Source organism: Pezoporus occidentalis, unplaced genomic scaffold (assembly GCF_034315485.1).
Source record: "Pezoporus occidentalis ecotype Australia unplaced genomic scaffold, CSIRO_AGI_Poc_V1 ctg73, whole genome shotgun sequence".
Lineage (NCBI taxonomy): Eukaryota > Metazoa > Chordata > Aves > Psittaciformes > Psittacidae > Pezoporus > Pezoporus occidentalis.
In genome coordinates, this window is record NW_026916082.1 from 3,806,481 (window position 1) to 3,819,773 (window position 13,293).

Genomic DNA, 13,293 nt, shown 5'->3' on the forward strand with positions numbered 1-13,293 from the left:
CCTCTCTCTATGCAAACACCCCATGGCTGGATAGTTTGGTGCCTCAAGCACATTTTCCTCCAAGAACCTCTCTAACTTGCAAGGGACATTGCTTGCCTTTCTCTGATGGACTTGAATCTCCTATACTGATGTGATGGCAGCAGCCAGGGGGGCTGGATCCTCTTTGTTGACTCCATCAGAAGAGGGTCCTGGACATGTAGTGCCTTCACCTTGCCTTTGCTCCAGCCCTGCTCATTTCCCCATGATCACAGTCCCCAAGGGGCTATTTAAAAGTGAGCAGTATGCAGAATTAAAAGGTTTTGTCCCCAGACCTCCATAAAGTTGTGTGATTTACACCTGTAAGCAATCCTGCTGATTTCAAAGGGAACTTTTAAGCCTTTCCAGTCTGTTTTAGACAACTTCTTACTTTTAGAGATAATTAAAACCGCAATTAAAGCACAGACATTTCAGCACATAAAGGACAACTATCATCCAGTGCTTCTGGAACTTCAAACGGCTGGCCAGAACCACTCGGAAGTGAGCAAACCAGCCCTGAAACCAAGAAACCGGTAACGTTGGGTGGGGAACCGAGACAGGGATGATTTCAGCTGCGATGCAGAACAATTACAGAAATCCAAGGGGAAAAAAAATGGCTTTTGCCAAAACGAGTTTTGTATTTTGTACAGCTTTTTTTAGCCAGGGCCGCTTTCTCCCTGTGGATGGTGACTTCTTGGCTGCATGAGCCATCTGGATAAGCCTTCTGCTGCCTTTCAGCCTCAATCTCTCTAATTCTTATCTCAAAACAGGTATTATTTTGCGTTTGGGGGGTTGATTTTATTTACTGTTCCCTCATAATACAACCTCATTTTACAGCCCGTCAGCGGCGCACCGGGCATTGCAGAGCCCACCTCCTCACGGCAGACCCTGCTCGCCATGGGGAGCCAAACGGTCCCCGGAGGATGCCTCGCCAGCGCTGCAGGTACAGCCGCGGCTGAGGCGCGGAGGCCGGGCCAACAATGGAGGGCAACCGGGGCGGAGGACACAGCCTGCGGCCGCCGGCCCCCCCTCACCCTCCTCCGGCTTCAAACTTGGCCGAGGGGTGGCGGGGGAAGGGCGGCGGGCTCGTCCCCGCTGGCTGCCAGATAGTGATCCACAGCGGGCGGGCTGGCGCTGTGGGCGGAGCCCAGGTGTCCCTTCCTGCCACATAGTGCACCGCCCCTTTCCCCGCCCGCCCGCTCTCCGCGGTGGTGCTGGGGCTCCCGCCGCTGGCGGGGAGGGATGGACTGAAGCACAAAGGCGCGGGCCCGCAGAGGTAACGCTCCGGCGGTACGCGGAGGGGAAGAGCGGGGGGGGACCCTGCCCGCTCGGCGGGGCTGCGGCCGAGCCGCTGCCGGGGAAGCCGGCGGGAGGCCTGGCTCGCTTCCCCTGGTTCCCTTCGCCGCCTCACGGCTGCGGGGCGAGCGCGGGGCCGCGGCTGAGGGGGGGGCTGCGGTCGGGAGCACTTCTCTTCGGGTGTAGGGCAGCTCTCCGGCCGCGGGAGATGCTGCAGTGCTGTCGTTCTGCCTCGGCGCCGAGCTGGGAAGGATGGAGCTTTAAATAATGCGCCTCTCTGCTCCGAGACTGCTAATCGAGGAAAGCTTGGGGAGTCGTTATTACAGCCGCGGGCTGCCCTTGCTCCACCGCAAAGCTCCGCGCCCCCTACGAGGCTCGGGAAACTTGTTAAAATTTGCGTTCTTTATGGGTTTTGTTTCACGTATTTGATCGCGCACGGCTCCGCATTCGTTGCCGATAGTAGTGCGGGAGCCCGGGAAGGCGATTCCCAAGCGCCCGTATTCTGGTCACGGCGCTCGCCGCGCTCAGGGCCGCGGTGGCCTGGAGCAGTTCGGGATTACCGTCCTTGTGCGCTTGTATCAACCGGGGCGAAACTCACGCAGTTGCTGCGTGAACTTTAGGCTCCAGAAATGAGGATAGCCATGGGCCTTTTGGGAGTTTGTTCCTCGTTTTCTGTTTCACCCCAAGGCAGTTTCCACCTCGCGTTAGAAAGCTTATTTAGGAATTCAGAGCGCATTTATCAACCGGTGTTCATCCCGGACTACAGGGCAGGCATACACTGCATGGCCAAATGATGTGATTTTTAGCAGGGAAGCCTCGGACTGGCTGTATAAGCAGGGCAGAGCATGCCTCAAAAGCAGCACTACTGCAGCCGGTCGTGGAGGTGGGTTGCTTCTGCTTCTGTCTTCCCAGCATCATTACATTACAGGCAGGTTGAGGCTGAATCTGCTGGTTTTCATCCACAGGTCCTGGAATCATGTCTGGAGGGTAGTGATGTGATACCAAGCAGAGGAAAACTGTGTAGGAATCTGTGTGGTGCCACTATGTGGAGGAGTTAAGTTTTAAAACAGGTAGATAAAATCATTGGCAGTGAATATCTGGGAAAAAAAATAGTTGGCCAAGGGTTATAAAAGCATGAACGTATGAAACTGCTGAATTATTAGTAGTGTGGGAGAAGCTGGTTTAAGTCAACTTTGGTACCAGAGGAATGAAGCTGATAAGTGTGACCTCAGCCTTTAAAAAAGGGCTTTGGCACACCTAGGGCAGCTTCAGGCTGTCTCACCTTGCTCCTGGTCCAGTTGCTGATGACTGGAATACAGCCCAGGTGTAGCAGACTATGGCTGTGGGTGATCTGCTGGGAAAAGGCGGTGGTGGAGCAGCGCAAGCTGGGGCAGATCAGCGCGTGGCTGCCTTGGCAGCAGGTCTGCTCTGAAAGGTTCCTTCCTTCACCTCCCTGCCAGGGTTTGCCAGCAGGTCTCTGGTGCCAGGTTGTTCTCTGGTCTGCACACCCTGTCACATCAGTGGCCTGGCTGGAAATGGTGTGTGAACTCGCTCCAGCCTCCTTGGTGGCATCCAGTACTTAGAGGGAAAGAAGGCTCCTTGGCTGTTATGATAAGCTCCTCAATGCTACCTTGAGTAAGGAGTGCATGCGCTCCTCCATGAAACAAAATTATAATTGTGTGATTAATAGCGTGTACCAGTTTTAACTTCAGGAATTGTCGTGTTAACACCTTTAGTGATACATTTGTTTTCAGAAGACATTATTACATGTGTTTAGTTTTTGCTGGGAGATTGTGAAGCCCTGAGCATGGAGGAAGGGGTGGGCTATGTAGGAGCTGAGTGTGTAATGATGGAGGTTAGTAAATGATGATGATGATAAAGCACGTCCTTAATTCTTGACCAATAGATGGAGTGCTGCTACGCTTCAGGATATCTGGGGATTGAATGGTCTCTTGGTTAAATCAGTCATTATCTTTGACTCTTGCCTGAGGATTGAGGCAGATGACTTTTTTATTTAAGGAAATGATGATTTTAGGGTGGTGCCGTTAGGCTGTCATGATCAACCTAAAGAGGAGGTCCAGATGGTGCCATGCACACCAGAGACTTTGCATTGCTGGTAGGGTGAGTGGATTTGAGCAATGTGGGTGGTTGGGGTTGTCTCACTGTGGGTCTCAGAGGTGTACTGCAGCTCTTTAGTCCACCCTTTACTGGATATGAAATGAGCATTGGGTGTTCGACAAGGCTGGATGAACCCAGCTGGATTCAGTGGGACTGCGCTGGAACTGTCCCTGTTGCATGTGATGTTAGAGGTGACATTGCATGTGGGGCTGCCTGCCTTTGTTTGGCTTGACTTGCTACAGGCCATATGACCTGGTGTAAGACACTATTTGTGTGAAAATGATCAGAAATTAACATGTAAGAGACAAAGCATGAAGACTATTTTAAGATGGGCCAATGTTTGTTTCCTTTCATAAGTGTTTTACAGATCAAAAACTGCAATGAAAGAAGGCAGAAGGCTGCTAGATTTTCCCTTGTCAAAATCGTTGTTGCTAGTTAAAACTGCAACAGACATCCTTGCCACACTCTGGGTGGTGTCGGAATGATAATCGTTTAAAAAAAACAAGTTTAATTCCAGAGAATAACTTGTGTGACTTTGAGCTGGTGAATAAAATTGCCTATGCTAGGTTTTAAACTGGATAAAAATTGTTGGTTCTTTAAAAAATGTCCTGTAACCTTAGCAGCCATCGCAACCTCTGGCTGTTATTTCCCTTGTAAATCAATTTTGCATTTTCATAGTGCTGCTGTTTCAAAAACTGAGTCTGTCATTGTTTTGGTATTGATTTAGAGAAATACAATCTATATTCTTTAATAACATTGCTTCCCATTACATCACAGGCTTTTCTTCAAGCTATGTTTTGCAATGCTGATTGCTGCATGAGGGATGTGGACGATGGTGATGTGGCTTTTGGTTGGGTTCTTGGGGGGTAGTTGCCTTTTGTGTAGCACTTTTTGGCAGCTGAAGATGGATAAAAGCTCCTTGACCCCCAGGGAACAAGCAGTAATGTACTCATTGTGTTAGACTCTGTGGCAAACAGATCTACTCTGCTTCCTATATTGAGTCACTTGGTATATGAGGAAACACTTGTATTTCTTTTTTGTATTCAAGATAATGCAAATTATTGTATGTCATAGCAAATGAGAGGAGGTGGTACTTTTAAAGCTATCCTCTCAAGTACAGGAGTGGTTTGTGGATAATTTGTGGTATGGTTTATTAATTAAGACAAATTTAAATAAATTTGGTTACATAAGAAAGTGTCTTTACCTATGGCATGTTCTTAATCTAGGCTGAGGGGGAGGTCACTTCAAAATCAGCAGTAAACTGGAAAATGTTTGGTACTAAAAGGTTGAGATTTTATTCAGATTCATTGAAAAGTTAGTGAAAGAAGGCCTGAGATCTTCAAAGCTCAGGTTGTATTTTTCCCCCACTGGATCTTCACAGTTTAGTAAGTGTGACGTAGGTGTCAATTTAGTAAGGGCTGTGGGAGCATATTAAGTGTAGTATGTGTCTTATGGTAGCAGTGTCAGTTCTGCTTGACAAGCATGCAGTCAGCAGTTACAACGTGCTAATTAGGGAAATGTTATAATAGCCTCATTTATTGTTCCTGTCTCTTAAACTGTTCTGGTCTTGGCTAGGAAGAAACTCTTTTCTTGCCTTGTATTGTTTAAGGTATTGAAATCCTGGTGACATCAAAGCAGCAGGTATTTTTCATGTGAGTTATCAAGTTGAGGTGAAGATCAGTAAATCACAAGCTGGTATGAGAGTTCCAGCTTGCTTTGTAGATTTTAATGGTGTTTTCTTGACCCACAGCAGCTGATGCCTGGTGAATCGCTTCTCCCTTGTACAGCAGAACCATGTACAGCTGAAGTACATGGCAATCTTGAATGCTACAGAGTTGATGGCAGCTTACTGCTGCTCTCATTTGTCACTGTGCTGCCCTGAACAAGTACCTAGCACAGTATTGGCATTAATATTAGCTGGCGCTTCAGCCAAGAGCTGAACTGGCTGCTCTGTTGGCCAAAGAAAGACAATTCTGTGAATTGCTTTGAATCCTTGCTTGCTGTCTTCATCTATACCTGTAATAGTCACCTAGACCTGTAATTGGCTTCAAGATTTATTTTTTATTGTCTCAAAGAGCTATTACACTAAATAAAACATAGTTATGAGGCCAGTTGGATCTGCATCTTATGTTTGCAGATGCACAGTTCTGGAAGCAGGGTGCTTATCACCCAACCAAGTGTTCCTGTGCATGTCCTGCACAGACACAGAGTGCAAAACAGAAAAGCTTGCTTGTTGGATCAGGTTTGCTTTACTTGTTCTAATACAGTAAAAACAAGAAAGGAAAAATGTAATTTGAAATGCATATTCCTGCCCCGGCAAATGTGAACTAGCATTTTCTTGAATAAATGCTTTTTTGATAGGTCTAGATGTCTTGACAGAATGCTGTGGAAGTGATTTTGTCTTTGTGATTCAAATAAATCTAGATCGATAAAAATTATTAGCTGGCTGGGTTCAGGGGAATTGCTGATAGGAACGCAAGTTGTTTCATGGAATCCAGTATCCCAGTACTTCTGTAGCAATCTGTATGACATTTTAGACTTAATGGATTTATACACAAAAAACTTTAAAGAGCGTTAGTAAGGCCACAAATTCAAGTATTTGAAAGCTGGGGAGTGCTTTCCAAAGAAAATATCCTCAACTTAAAATGAAAATTAAATTGTAACTTAGGAAAGCATACTTATGAGCCCTTTTGTCAGGAAGAGCAGAACTGTTCTGGCTCAGACACTTCAGATCTGTCAGACACTTAGCAGAGGCAACCTTCAGCCTAACATATGAAAAATTAGGTGAAAATAGGATTTGGGGACAGAAACAGTGGACAATACGAGACAGTGCATCCAGCTCTGGCTAGAATTGAATACAATGACACAAAAGTAGTAGCCTCAGAAGTACCTCTGTGTTTTCGTGACTCGGATACACAACCATTTTTAGGAGTGCTAATGAAGTGCATAACAATTTCGCCAGGCTCCTGGTCAGTGCTGAAACAGTAGTAGAACACATTTTGAGCCAGCTCTCTTTTAATATACCAGTTGTTGCTACACACCAGACAATATTTGCTGTGTATCCTAATCCAAGAAAACCAAACTTCATTCTTAGAACATACAAACTTTATTTGGTGATTGCATGTTACAGTAGCCTGTGGATGGTAAAATCAAGTAAGTATTCTCTTATGATTGTTTTTCAGCTGTAGTATCTGCAATTTCCATGATGGAAATATGCGTGAAATTTAAGTGTGAAATTTGGGGTGCAAGATTACAAAACTAATACCTGGCACTCCCATGTTAACTGGACATGACATTAGCCCCGCTAATGTAGTATTGCTGCCATAATAAATGAATAAGTAGTCAAATAGATATTAATAAACAAATAACTATTAAATAGATATTTCAATTATCAGGATTAAACTGGGATAGTGCCCACAACAAGCCTATCATCCCGTTTCAGATCTTCCTCATATCTGGAGTGTGTACTAAATACCCAGTAATTGTCTTTGTGATGTTCACAGTTGATCTGCACAATTTCTGGCTTCCTATGACAGCTGTGTTTAAATGCCTGTTTAAAAGTATATGTGAGGGCAAACTCTTCTCGTAACTCAAATGTTTTTTTGACCCCACTGTCAGAGTAGGAAGCAGAAAGCAAAGATGTTCAGGGTCTTCAATTCATTTACTAAATATAAGCTGTTGCCTCTTAAGACAAACTGTGTATGTTCAGGCAAAAGGTTGTATAATTTTCTCATTCTTAAAATTACAGAGGTTGTGAAAAAGAATCTCTGTGTGTGTGTGCATATATGCATGTGTGTGTATATATGTTCTTTTTTGCCTTTTCCATTCCTGTTGATGGACATAACACTGAATACAAATCTGATTCCTTACTGACATGCTGATTGTTATGGGGTGACTCTCCAGAGCCATTTGTCTTTGATGTGCAGCTGACTTGGCATTCTAAGGCCATGTGCATGTTCTGTGTTAAATGGCTTAAGGACTGGAGTGACACAGCTGGAGAGCTTGGTGGATACCTCTGCATGTGCATGATTTGGAACAAAAAAGTCCATCCTCTGAAGCAAAGTGTCCAAAGTAAATCATTCTGTCAAGTTTTCATAAATATTTTTATTGCAGAGATTTAATCCTGAGCAGCTGAGGAAGAAAACTGAAGTCATGATGCATGCTTTAATATTGGTGGTGCAGTGTTCAGTAAAGTGAAGTATGTCTGTAACCACCAAAGCCCTCTTTATATGTTTGGCTTGTTCCTTATCAATCTGATCAAAATGGTGGGTCTGGTATTGAACAAAAAGTAAGACGTGTGCAGAAGAATTTGCAAATACATTGAAATTTGTAGGATTTAAAAATAAATAAAACAACCCCCAAACTTGGTGGTCTGGCGGTCAGGTTCCCCTATTTATTTAGCGGTTTTTACTGTTTCAGACTTTTAGTTTTGCAGCATGTGAAGGGATTGAATACATCTGGGTAGTGCTAACATGAGTGAATCTGCACTCAAAACCAGGTTAGCTTGAAAAAAAAATCTTGAAATGAATCCAGGTAGCTTCCTACTTAAAGCATATCAAATAACATAAAGCATGTGAACTCGAGGCAACTCAGTTTAACTATATAAAATGTTGAAGCTGTAAAACATCAGGAACATTTAAGCTGTAAAACATCAGGAGGGGGTTTTATAGATGCCTGGATAATTTGCCCATAGGTGGCAGGGGGGCAGTCTGGGTTCCCCTTTTACATCAGCTGTTTTCCTGTTGCACCTGGGGGAAAGCTGAAATACTGCTTCCTCTTGAAATGGCTGTTGCATACAAGTTACGCTCTTTGTTTGTGTTCGCTCAAGCCTAGATGTTTTTAAACAGCAGTGTCCCTAATTTTATATACCCTATGCCAACTCCTGGTGAAGGGCTGATTTTTCAAAGGCTGTTTAGTTCTTCTCAAGCACCACACCATTCAAAGTAGAAATATTTGCTGTCTGGTCAGCAGAAGTTGTTCTTTCTCTTGCCATTCCTAATGTAAGCGCTTTATTGCATGTCAGTGCTTCTAATCAAATCAAGTGACTTCTAATGTATTGCCAGGTGGAATCCTGTGTGCTTTAAAATAGCTTGAGTATGAATGTCTCCAGTTGTCTGGATCAAGACCCTGTCTCTTCGGTGACAGACCCAAAGTGGTCAGTGGAGACCATTAAGTATGGTGGGATGTCTTCTGGACCAGAGAAGTGCCCTCCAGCAAAGGCAGTCAACTTTTCAGGCCTATGCTTTCTAGCATCTTTGCAAACTGAGGACAGGCTTGGCAATCTTCACGTTTAAGCAAACACATATGATATGACTCGGAGTGGAAAGGAGGGAAAGCTCTGAGTGGAAACACAGGAAGTAGGAGCACTCTTCTCCATAGACAAGGCAAGCAGGAGCCCCAGCTCACGCGGTGGTTCAAGTGCCAGCAGCTCTGGCTGCCTGGTCTTCTTCTGTAACTGGAAAAATAGACTGCTTAGCTCAAATGTGTCTGCAGAGAAATGTGTATATGGGCAGCCCTTTTCAAGAACCTCAGTTGCTATATGGCACTTGTCTCTAAGCTTGGGTCTGTGAACTGTTTCACAGGAGCCCACAAGACAGAGCAGAGTATAGCAGTCTGGTTGCCCCAATAACTTGTGTAGAAGATTCTGTCTATCCATGGGAAATGTTCTCTGTTCCCCTGTCGAAAAGGGTTGAAATTCTCTGTTGAGAAGGAATAGCAAAAATTTTACAAATCAGCTATATTGCTTCCTTTCCTATTAATATGAGCTTTATGCTTAAGTTGCATAAAAAGCTTTACTGCATGTGCAATGTCGACTAAAAAGAATTAGGTAATGGTGGGGGTGAGAATAAGAGTGTCATATTTATAACCTGGGCTAGCCTTTAACAAGAAAAACTAGCTTGGGGTACACCATGTATCACTAGTGTCTGGCTACTATCACGCATGCTGAAAACGTATAGTAATAGGTATTGTGTGCAGTAAATTTATCGTTGTAGTGGAAACCTGATGTTATTGCTATTCCCAGGGGGTAAGTTGAATTACATTATTACCGGGGCTGAGCTAACAGAGCTTTGCTTATAGTATACATACTATATATATATATGTATACAGACTAGATGGTTCTTCACAGAGAGGTGACCTTTGCTGTATTTTGGTTTCAGATTTCACAGGACCTATTTCAAAGTTTTTTGCTTCAGCCCACACCCTGCTGGCAGTTGGCTGTAAAACTGGCTTTGAAAAAAGGGTAAAAAAAGTCATTTACCCTTTATTGCTTTCATCAAGTTCGATAAAGGTCATTTGTTTACTTTTTTTTTTTAATATACACTGCTGCCACTGTTACTTATCAATATAACTGATAGTTCAAAGATGAAATTAAAGCTGTGGAATTACCGGTTACAATGTGCAAATGCATAGTGTAAGTAATGCTATTTTTATAACTCTTCTGTTTATTAGTTAACTTGAAGAATGTGTGCTAGCATGTATTTCTGCTGGGGAAACTGTTACTGCATCATGTAGTGTACTCCTTCCAAGGTTATTCCACCTGCTCTATAAACTTGTTTTGGGTTACTCTCGCTCTTAAATCAATTCAAAGGAGCAAATTAAAGCCCTGTAATCCTATTTAAGAATCCAGTCAAATAAGAAGTCTCCATGTCACCATTCCAATAAATATAATGACCTCTTTAATACAGTCACTCCTCTCTAGGATTCTGACTTCCATCTGATTAGAATATTTGGGTTGCACATTACAAACAGAAGAGGATATCCTGCTCTTCCCTCCTGGCCTTGTGATCCTGCTGCATGTTCTCTTGTGTAAGCCCTGCTGCTCGCTTAACTTGTGCAATTCACCACAAATTGCAGTAGAATATCTTCCTCTCCCTCTCCCCCATCTGCTTTAACTCTTTGTAAGCTGAATTCGCTAAAGAGAGGGTGAGTGCTAGAGTGGGTGTGAGGTGTCTGAGAACCTGCAGGGAAAGGGGAACTGTCAGCATCAAGCTTCAGGTTGACTCCAGCCCCTTAATCCTTCAGTAGTGACAGCTCTGCAGGGTCCCTCCTGCCCACAGTACTGGGAGACAATGAAAAAATCTAAGTAGGTGTTTGTGAGTTGAGCTTTCTGTAAGGGGACTTGTTTGTAAGAAAGCAAGAATGAAAAAGCTGTTTCTCCAGGCTTTGAGATAACAGCATTGCAGCCATTCAGTTACAAGGTTCCCTTTACCCTCCATGTTCCCCCAGAATCTGAGGGGGAACCGGCATGCTTAACGATAAACTCTTTCAGATAAATGTGACGTTTTGGCTTTGAAGTTATTTTAGTTAAAATAATGTCAACATGCTGGGCTGAGCTGCTCTTTGGCTCCCATGTCATGCACCCATATCCAGCGCTGTGAAGCTACTGGTGGGTGACTACTTTTGGGGGGATTCTATTTCGTAGTTGTGCATAAGAAATGGAGGCTATAGGAAAACATCATTATCAGGTAGGTCACAGTGTCTCTATGTTTAGGAACATACGGAACAAATCACTTTGAGAGGAAAGAATGGGGTTGTTCTTTTTTCTAGTAATCAGCTTATGTATATGTTTACAAGTAAACTTTTTTTATAAAGAAGTAAGAATTGCATTGAGGAAAATGTGAGGAAAAAAAAAGAAAAGGAAAGAAAAATAGGAAGAGGGAGCTACCTCCCAAAATGTTGTGTAGCTATAACCTGCGGTCTCCTATATACCTTCGAAAATGGTATTGCTCACTTATCCGTCTGTTCAGGTTCTCATCAGTTAAATGATCTGTAAGAAAACCTGGTGTTGCTACCAACAAATTTGGCAGAAGAATCATTGTAGAAGTGTATTGCTGAGTTTCCAACAGCAGAAAGCTGTTTGCTGTTTTAAGTTGACTGAAATTGTTCCAGTTAGCATCTGTGCAGGTGGTGAATGACACAAATTCATAGTGTGAATAGCTATCCCACAGCTAGCACTGTAGGGTTGACCGTGCTGGGTCCTCTTAGTTTTTTTTTCTGGATCTCTCTTTCCTTTTTTTCTCTTTTCCTAGTTGCAATGACGCCTTGTCTTCAAAAGATTGTATTTATTTTGTTTGATGTGATATGCAGGCCTTAGTGTAGATACTTAAGGAGTCTTATCAAAATAATACTGGCTCAGTCAGAGTAAAGATGCTTTAGCTAAATAGACTATGGCTGTGTTTAAAAATAACAGCTTGGGCTGTGTCAGCGCTTTGGACGACCTGATACTGACTTCCAACAGAAAGAGCTCTGAAAATTACTTTGCCTGTTGCACGTATCGCCTCCAGTGTGAACTTGTTTTCCGTTGGTAGGATTTCAGTATGAGATGAACCAAAACAGAGCCCCTAAATTTTAAGTGTGATTAGCTCAATGGTTTCAGAAAGAGAGTGTTTTGTTGGGCATCTTTTAAATGCAGGAACAAGAGAGACAGCTCTCAGTCAGATTGTCAAAGCAGTGATGTCTAGGGTTGGATGCAAATGCCATCCTTGTATAAGCTCAGTAGTTTTGGCTTCTCAGCTGTTTGATTTCTGTAGGAAAAGGATGTGCCTATACTCTACAGCCTGGGTCAGTCAGTGTGTGACTGCCATGCTTACACACGTGTAAGCTTCTGCTTTCTTGCAGTACTGAAGCGTGTGGCTCAGTTCCCAAGCAATTGTCTCATCTTGCCCAGCCCTGCTTTGGCTCTGATTTCTGCTGCCTTTCTGAAGACTCATTTGAAGCATTGGTATGTCATAAAGTCTTGGTTAATGAGATCTAAGCCATATGCAGAAAGAAAAAAAAAAAGTTAAAACTTTCTGAAAACATTATGTATATTTGATGTTTATTCCATTTCTTATGGTCCTTGTTCTTGTGTGGGTTTTCTGTCCTTTATTTCTTGGCAAAGGGGACAGTATTACATTCTTGTACCAAGAGGAAGGGTATTAAGCTTACTCATAAAAAGAAGATTTATTATCAAATGTAGTTTTTCATTTTGTCCATTGGAATTTGTTGTTTTTTTTATAAACCCTAACCATACCCAGATCACTGCCTTCATTCATAGGTCGTTGGATCAAGTTTGGATGCTGTCTTTGTTAAATTATGGCTCCTGAGGGTGTTCTGTTACAGAGGTTTCTTCAGTCAGGGGAAATGAGGGTATAATAAAGAGGATCCAAGGACCGGACATAATGATTCTATATAACTGAAACAAACAATGCTGCATTTGGCTGATGCTGGATTTTCCATCAAACTTTATTGGCCTCTGTTCATTTTGCTTTAAACAGTTTAAGACTGAGGCAGCCTGTGAAGTAACCAAGAGGCCAATAGCAGATGATTTGGGCGATACTTGTGACTGCTGTATCCTATCTTCATGCATTTATCCTGAATTCTGGCTTACTCAGGAAGTCTCCTGGATTCAAATGCCATTAGAGCAGTAAATTCAACAGGAAACATCCAGATTCCCTGGAAGGATTATAATTGAAGCCAGTATAGACCTGGCTGTGTCTGAGGTTCGTGAAATCTCATTCCAAGTGTTGAGCTTGGTGAGAGGCAGTGCTTTCTGGCCCAGTGAGTACCTGACCTTCATGGCTGTTGCCTCTGGTTTGATGCAACTGTCTGCTAGCTGCTGATGGTATGTTTTGCTTTCTACTACAGTTAGAAAATATTATTAATTGTAATATGCTAAAATAGGGATAGAATCATCAAAACATACTTAGGGGTGCAAGCAAATTTGCTGAGAGATTCTGTAAATAAATGACTGTGCCTCTTAGCCAGAAACACAGTGTGAAGCAAGAACAGAGAGTGTGCCGGTGGTTTTCTCTCTGATATTGAACACTGCCAGAAGAGGCATGATGCTGAATCCATTTCTCACTGCCTTTGCTATGCCAGAGT

The 13,293-nt window shown here is 43.3% G+C and overlaps 1 protein-coding gene across 2 annotated transcripts in view; it reads left to right on the plus strand.

Moving 5' to 3' along the window:
• Nucleotides 1–1,146: 1,146 nt before the first annotated feature.
• ADD3 (adducin 3) overlaps nucleotides 1,147–13,293 on the plus strand; it is a 99,722-nt gene continuing 87,575 nt past the window's right edge. For both annotated transcript variants that reach the window (XM_062601895.1, XM_062601897.1), the window contains exon 1: nucleotides 1,147–1,291. The gene's annotated coding sequence lies outside the window, so the exon portion shown is untranslated. The remainder of the gene's footprint in view (nucleotides 1,292–13,293) is intronic.